This window comes from Tamandua tetradactyla, chromosome 11, assembly GCF_023851605.1.
Source record: "Tamandua tetradactyla isolate mTamTet1 chromosome 11, mTamTet1.pri, whole genome shotgun sequence".
Lineage (NCBI taxonomy): Eukaryota > Metazoa > Chordata > Mammalia > Pilosa > Myrmecophagidae > Tamandua > Tamandua tetradactyla.
The window spans coordinates 47,707,791-47,716,537 of record NC_135337.1 but is presented as its reverse complement, the minus strand read 5'-3'; the positions used below and the strand labels follow the sequence as shown (position 1 = coordinate 47,716,537).

Sequence of the window (8,747 nt, the reverse complement as noted above, 5' to 3'; positions counted from 1 at the left end):
ACTCCTGAAAAACTGTTTCTTATTTGACCACTTCTCCTCTATCATTGCATGGAGGTGAGTATTGAGGATTTCTAAATGAGCTTCAAATTCTTCCAGCATCCGTTTTTAAACTGGCTGATAGCATCTATTTTTCTCAGCATTGACACTTTAGCCAGAAGACATGGAAAAGTCCCTTTTAATATCTCCTTTATCTTAGAAATATGTGCCTGTATTGTTCTAAATTCTTAATTTTTTTGGTGCTATGTACTCCTTTGCTAGTCTGCTAAGAAGGACTACTTCTCAAAAATAAATGTTTCTATATGCATAAAATAAAATACATAGGATTCTTACCTGTCATGCCAGAGACCAGGGTTCGATTCCTGGTGCCTGCCCATGTAAAAAAAAAAAAAGATAGGATCACAGTGTAAACCAATTATATTAAATACACTTCAAGTAACTCAGGTTAAAAGCTTAGACAAAAATCTTAGTGCATTACAAGTATATTACATTTATCTCCCCAATGCCCCAGTGCAAAAAGAGGATAAATACCTTGTCTCGGACCATACACTTAATAGGCAGCAGAGAAAGTATTCACACTCAGACAGTCTGACTCCACAGTTTTGTTTTAATGGTATGTATATAGGATCCCCCAAATTCATTAATGGAAGCCATAGCAAATACTGCAGTACTTGAACAGTAGAAACAACTGATGTTGCGCCATAAACAACACCCCCTTATTTGGTGGGCATTACATGATGACTAATTATCTGGGGAGAGAGAGATCTTTAGAGTTAATCCAGGTCCAATTTCCTTTTCCACATATGAGACTTTTGTCCACCTCTGCATTCTATGGAATGCCCTGTACTTAAGATTTAAGCCACTATTTGTTCAGTTTTCTGTTATTTATAGCCAACAGCTAAGCCCCCTACATTTAGGCTGATACCTAAAATTAAATAATCTGCCAACCCAGGAGAAGGGAAGTTTGGAGCAAATTACATTTGATTTGAAAAAATAAATGAAATGTGACACATTTTATCTTCCTGTTAAAGAGTAAAATTCACACCTTTGTGCAATATCAGTTTATGTTTACTGTGGGATTAAAGGAGATAATGCTCTTAGAAAGTTGCTGTAAGTGATGGTCATCGTTATTACTGCTCTTACCATTAAGCCCAATGTTGTTGGGAAGTTGTGGGAAATAGCAGGAGACACGTGGTTGAGATTGGGGAAATAAACAAAAAGACATTTACTCCATTTATTTTGTAAGTGTAAAATATTTTCACAAAGAACTCAGTCTGTGCATCTTTAGTTATTATTCATCTAGCAAGGTCTCACATTGGTATTGTCATTCTCCCTCTTTTCCATTTGACTGAATGAGAAATTTGAAGGCTAACAGAAAGAATTGACCATTCTCACTCCTTAGTTAGGAACAGTAACATTTGCTCTCATGTTTTAGCTACTCTTAAAAAAGTATTTTGACTTTTCAGGACAAATATGCTTAGCAATTGGACTTCTAAAATCTGCAGTTCTGAGGGAATGCTGTGGCTCAGTACTTCAGATAGAACAGCACCTTTTTTCCTTGTTTTTGTTTCTAACCCTCTTCCCCTGCTCCATTAGTTTACTGTGTATTTGATGGAAATGCAGAGAAATTTATATATTGTCTAATCCCTCACAGTTGTCTATATTTACTATTCTTTGATTGGCTAATTAAGTGGAAAGCCTGGAGAAAAGTTAGAGGAATTGAAATCAATAATAACTGCATCATCAATACAGTATTGAAATGCCTCATTTATTTGTTACAGGGCTATGGGCTATGGTGGATATTCTTAATCTGGGATCCATGGATGGATTTCAGGAGACTGAAATCATTATATATATATATTATATCTATATATACACACACACACACACACACACATTCGTACATTATTAGACTATCTTTTAATAATGTATGTATATACATACATATAAATTTATTTATGTATTGACAAATTTATTTTCTAAGAATGTATGAGCATGTCTATGTGCCTCCATAGTTTTCATCACCTTTGCAGAACGGTCCTAGATCCCCTAAAACGGGGATAATATGTTACTATGTCTTGACAGCTTTGTAAAGGGATTCTATCCTCTAATCTACGATTTACATCCATCTGGTAAGGATGGAAGGGGGGTGGGGGAAGAGCCTATACCCTAAACAAAAATGGCGGGAGCGGCTTCACACGTAGCCCCCACGCAAAAAAAAGCTAACAAGCCCCGGCCACTTTCCATCTTCCCACTCCTGACCCCGGAAGGACTCCGCCTCCCGCGGCCAGGCTGCTTGCGGCTCTTCGCAGGGCTGCGGCAGAGGGAAGCAGGCGCTGGCCGGGCTGCACCTGGGCTGCAGTGGCAGGTAGCGGGCGGAGCGAGCCGGCCGTGAGGGATGCGTGGAGAGTCGCCGCCTCGGGGGATGTGCGGGGAGGGCTGAGGCCGCGGGGCGGAGCGGGGCGTGGGCCTCATGCGCCAGCCTTAGTCCTTGGGAATCGGGGAGCTAGTGGAGAGCCCCTGACCACGGAGGGAGCCCTGAATCAGGGTGGGGTCACTGCAGCTCCAAGGTCGAGTGAGGGTCGGGGCGGTGGAGCGGGAAAGGAGCTCCCCTTCCTTGTCGTCTTGGTCAAGAAAAGGCAGAGCCGGTGGAGGAGTGAAGGTGGGAGGGGCCGGGATCCTGGATCCTGCTGGAGTTGGGCAGCTGGACTGCTCCGGAAGCGAGGGATTTTGAGCAGTGAGTGGTTTTTGGATGTGGAGGAATATCTTCCTTTCAGGGTACTTTCAAAGAATAATTTACATCGGGAGGATTGTGACGTCGGGTCCTTTCTGTGAATAAAGTTGCTCATCTATTTTCTCCGGAGTGGACACCAAGATGTATTGTTCTTTGACAGACCTTTATTATTATTGCTATATATTTTGGGACTTAATCTTTTTTACTATATTTCAGTATCTTTTCAGAATTTGGTTGTATAGATTTATGCTTTAATTCAATTTTAAAAAATATATTAGATTTTCTTGTTTGGATAATAAAAATCAAAATTGTAGAGGACAATTTTAAGATACTCAGGAAGCAGTTCTATTTATGATACTTATTTAAAATTGTCCAGTGATTGGAATGGAAAGAAATGGTACACAGTACAATATTATTATAAAGCGCCCTCTACGAGTTTAATCATGAAATTGCTTTCAAGTTTATTTTAATTAATACTTCTCAAGCAACTGAACTGACTAGTTTTTTAACGTTATGTAATTAAACCTTAATATTGTCCAAGTTTGGAATCACTTCCTCAAGAAGGTAATAAGAATGCAAAAATAGAAGTTTTTCCTCATTTTTAAAAGTGAACCCCTGCAACAAATTCCTTTGTTTTATTTTCTGTCTCTTCTGCTTAAAAATTTGGAATCCTCTATTATAGAGAAAATTACTTGAATTGTTCTTAGTATATGTATATTTAATGGAGTACCATAGATGGCTTAATGATCCAGAATCCACCTAATTAGTGAAGTTGACAAAATAAAATTGTCAACTTTGGAAGTAGGATAGGAGAGAATACATGTACTTTTGTTTTCTTTTTAATATAGCATTTTAAAAAGTAATACATGTAGGTATCGATTTATTAAAAAATCAAATAGTACAGAGGACTTGCGATGAAAATCAGCCATTCCCTGCCAATCTTTCCTACCCTCTAGCCTCACTCCCTGGAGGACCACCACACCTTTAACTGTTTCTACTTTGTTTCCTCTTTCTCAGTAATATGCCCAAATAACAATTGGCTGGTTGAAAAAAATGTGCTTCAATTAGAACTAATTATACTGACCTGTAATAAAAACATGGGTTTGGAGGATCAAATTTATACTCTGAAAGTGATGCTAATAAGATTCTTTATGAAAGGATTAAGATAAGGGTCAGTAGCAATAACCCACCCTATTTAGGAATGTAATTTGAGAAATACTCAAGGCTTATAATCAGAGCGAATGTTTCATTTGATAGGAGACTGCTACCTAACCAGTAGTTTTGATTCTTGCCTTAAAAACATGGAGTCTAGAAAAAGAATGCTCAGTGTGTTCGAATTTGGTATAATGGTTTATATGGCACTATCCAAGGAAAAGAAATGTTGAATTTAGTAGGCATTCTGGTTACTGAAGAATACTGCTTTGTGGTGAACCAGAGATAGTTCCCATGCTTTTTCCTGACTTGGATGAAATATTAAATATTCTTTAGGATCCTTTGTTTTCATGCCCACCAGGCAGCCTTTTTGAGTTAGTAATTTTGTTCCCCACAAACTTTTATTTCACAGAGGGTGTGCTTTGATGGTGCATATAAGTATGCTGGTCACTAGATTTTTTTTTCCTTATTATACATAAATAAACTTGCAAACTGCTTTATACATCAATATACCTGAATGTGTTTAGTATGTATCCATTTGGGTGTGTACACTGATAAAATTGAATTACTGTCTCTGCAAAGCAGAGACCCAAATCCTGAGCAAACATGTTTCTTCAGGGTTCTGCTACTTTAAGTCACTCTTTGAGTGACAGTGGCCTCCTCTGTAGGCTTCTGACTTTTCTCTCTTTGATTTCGTTAGAGATCACAGGCCTTAAAACAATATCAAAATTACAGTCAGACACTCTGACAGTGTATCAATCAAAGTTGTCTGGAGAAACAGAAATAATACTCAGATATGTGTATATATGGTGTGTGTGTGTATATATATGTGTGTGTGTGTGTGTGTATGTAAAGAGTTTTATTTTAGGGAATTGACTCACACGATTGTCGAGACTGGCAAGTCTGAAATCCATAGGACAGGAAATTCTGGCTAGAGTTGATTTTGCAGTCTTGAATCTGAAAAGTGTAGATGAGGCTGGCAGGTGAAAACTCACATAAGAATTGATGTGGTAGTCTTGAGGCAGAATTTCTTCTCCAAGGAAACCTTGTATTTTTGCTCTGAAGACCTTCAACTCATTTGCTGAGGCCCACTGACATTATTGAGAGTAATTTATTTTACTTGAAGTCAACTGATGCCATCTACAGAATATCTTCACAGTAGCATTTAGGCTGATGTTTGACCAAACAACTGGATGGAGTTATGGTTAGCCAACTTTGACACAGAATTAATGGCAGCATGTATGTGGCTGTGGTGATTCTTTGAAGAGCTTTAAAATAGGACAGTAGGGGAACAAACCCATGAGCGCAGAAGTTCTGTGAGCTCTGAGTCGACTTTTTAGTCCCATGAGTTTGTGATTCCATTCAGATTCCATTCACACCTCTCCCCCTGCTGTTTTATGAGGGAGATGAATAGGAAAAGTAGATTTTAAATTACTACCTGAAAGCTGATAAACTTTTTTAACCAAAAAAAAAGAGGGAATCTAGAACCTACAGTTTTCTAAGGAAAAATACTGCCTGGACTCGATTTAAATCTAACTCATTTTCTCTTTTGCTACTTTGGTTTATTATTAAATAAACTTTAAGCTCAAGTAAATTTGGCTTAGAATATTATTCTTTTTCTTCAGGTAAGTGTAATATCATGATAAATTAATTGAAAAAAAGATGATAAGAGTTATAGTTTCAACTTGTATCTCTCATTTTATAAAGTAGCCAGAAATCTTTGTGGCTGATATATTTCTATGTTTCATTTAATGAGGTTAGAAGAGGAGTCATGTCAGAAGAAATAGTAAATGAATCACAGTTTTCCTTGAAGACAACTGCACTAAGAGTCTTTGATCTTCCTCTATCTTGGTACTATTCTTTCTCCCAGGTAAAAAAAAAGATGCAACACAGAGTTGAATAATAAGTTTTTTGCAAATACTACACTGCATATTTTGCTTATAGTATTTAAATTCAGTTTAGTTTTTCATATGATTTAGTCAAATGTTTAAGTAGTTGAAGGCTTATTTGGTTTTCCTTTCTTTTTTTTTTTTTTTTTTTCCTTTTTGGTTATATTCATAACTCTTACAAGGGCATTTTGTAACTTTTAAAACCTTCCCTTTTATTTACACAGTTCATTACAATTCTTTTCAGTGAATTGTGTTATTCCAGTAGATCTGTTCTTAGTATTACAATCCTTTTGTTTTTAATATTTCTTTCTGATGCAGTTTGTGCTTGAGTGTATTAAATGAAAAGATACCTTTGGAAAGTAGCATTTAGTTCACTAAATATATACTGAATTTCATCAAATTCAAGATGAACATTTTCACATTTCAACATTTCTAAAACCTGCTGTATCTTAAAAATAATGGTATCTTAGATGATGAAATATGGTATAACTCTAAATAACTGGGAATGGGTATCGCATAGATAAGATATGTTAGAATAATAGAAATAACTATTGAGTTTAAGGCACTGTTTAAATTCTTTATATACATAAAATATCTCTATGTTTAAGACACTTTAGGTTCATTATGTTTAAGACACTGTTTATGTTCTTTATATACATAAAATGTCTCTAATCCTCAAAAATCTTAGAGTCTTGGAATTTGATATCATTTTCATTTTACAAATTAGCAGTCTTCAAGAACTTGGGTAACTTGTTTAAAGCTGTACAACTAATAGGGGATTTGAACTTCTGCCTCTGATTCTGAAAACCATTTTCTCTCTTTCATTTTCTTTATGTCCTTTCCTTTTTTTCAGGTTTATATACTTATTGAAGAAAATCTGAAAAATGCAGGAAAAAATTAAAAAGAAAATAAAATCACCAGTAATTTCTCTATAAAAACTTATTTTTATACTTTCTTTAGGTTTTTTATTTTTGCATATATCTCCCTGCCCCTGTCCCTACTAGCTCCTCCCCGCCCCACATTGAGATTATAACGTTCCATATTTTGAGTACTCTTCTATGTCATTAAAAAGGTTTTATGAATGCAGATATACCATAGTTTATTGAATATTCTTTTATTGTTATATTTTGGGGTTGTTTCAGCAGTTCACTATTTATACATAAACCTTTGTCCCCATATTTAAATTTTTAATAGGGTATATTTCTAGGAATGAAAATACTGAGTTGTGTTTTATCACTATGCCATTTGGATTACATTTTAAAATATCAGCAACAGGATATAGGATTATCTACTGTGTGTGAGGCACTGTGCTAGGCACTTAGGTACATTTACAAATTCATTTAATCCTTACAATAATCACAAAGTAATATTATTTAATATTTATGTTTTGAATAATTAACGTATTTTCATGTTTCAAAAATCAAAGCATACATATGTACATATGTGTGTGTATATATATATATTATATATATATATATAATATATATATATTTACACATGGAAATATTTTACTCTTATCCCAATCATTGTCTATACCCAATAGGTAACTGTTGGATAACTTGAATATCTTTCAGAATTTTTTTATTCAAATATTAGCAAATAGAATGATATATTCTTATTTTCTCTCTTTTCTTACAGAAAGTAGCATACAACCTCTGTTCTTGCTTTTTTCACTTAAGATATATCCTGGAGATTACTCCATTATTAATATATGTAAATCTTTTAAAAATTTATAGCTGCATAATGTTTCTATATATGGATGTTTGGTTCATTTTTGATCTTTTACAAAAATGCTGTAGTAAATAAGTTTGACATACCTCAATTCAAACAGGTAGGATGAATTTTTAGACTTTGGATTTCTGGGTCAAGGAGTAAATGCATTTTGGTAGGTATGCTAAATTATCCTCCATAGGTACAGTATCATTTCATAGTCCAAATTTATGGGATATTTGCTAAATTTTCTAGGTGAGAATAGTATTTCAGAATAGTTTTCATTTTTATTTCTCTTATTATGAGTTAGGTTGAACATCTTTTCATAGGTTTATTTCTTCTTTCCTTTTTTTAAAAATTTTTGGGCACATGGGCCAGGAATTGAACAACGTGGGTCTCCTGCCTGGCAGGCAAGCATTCTCCCACTGAACCACCCCTGCACCCTCAGTTTAATACTTGTTTGTATTAAGTACAAATATTTTTGAGTTTTCTCTTGACATATTACTAAATTGCTTTCCAGATAGTTTATATTGGCCCCCACCAGTAATATTTGATAATTCCTATTTCAGTGGCCATCTACAGCCTAGAAATCACTATTAAAAACCAAATGCTTTAATTAGTTTAATATTTCTTTTTCTGTGAATTCTTTTTATATCCTTTGCTCATGCTTATTCTATTATACTACCTACCTGCTTTTCAATCCTAGAATGAACACATTTCATGAAATATTTTGTTAAATAACATAAAGAGACTTTGCAGGTAAACATCAGGATACATCCTCTGTTCTCAGTCATGGTAGTTAACATCCCAAACTCATTCCATGCCATGGAATGCACTAAGATGGGTCAACAAACTGCAGCCTACAGGTCAAATACAGTCTGCCAACTGTTTTATTGGAACACCGCCATGCTCATTTGTTAAAATACCACCTAAATTGCTTTTGTGCTATAGTAGCAGAGTTAAGTAGTTGTAGAAGAGATTGTATGGTTCACAAAGCCTAAGATATTTACTGTTTGGCCTTTACGGAAAAAATTTGCCAAACTTTGCATTAAGGTAGTGGGTCTACAGTTTGAATAGCTTCAAAGGACAAAGAGATAACCATATAGGAAAAGCTCAGGAGTTCTTGTTTAGACATTTCTAAAGCTCTGGAATTGGATTGATTTTTCATGACAGAAGACTTGAGATTTTTTTGTTCATTACTTCAGCTTCTAAAAATTGATAATCCACGTTGGGTGCAGTTCATTTATAAATAACGGCATAGTGAG

At 35.1% G+C, this 8,747-nt stretch overlaps 1 protein-coding gene across 5 annotated transcripts in view; it reads left to right on the top strand.

Annotated features, from left to right (window-relative positions):
• The first annotated feature begins 2,251 nt into the window (after nt 1-2,251).
• The window catches only part of NEXN (nexilin F-actin binding protein), a 211,841-nt gene continuing 205,345 nt past the window's right edge, over nt 2,252-8,747 (top strand). Inside the window, exons 1-3 of one of the 5 annotated variants that reach the window (XR_013159389.1) lie at nt 2,777-2,946; nt 3,273-3,295; nt 5,645-5,753. The gene's annotated coding sequence lies outside the window, so the exon portion shown is untranslated. Of the gene's footprint in view, nt 2,366-2,433; nt 2,568-2,625; nt 2,735-2,776; nt 2,947-3,272; nt 3,296-5,639; nt 5,754-8,747 lie in introns of those variants that run through there. The other 4 variants (XR_013159386.1, XR_013159388.1, XR_013159391.1 and 1 more) reach the window with 4 other exon arrangements.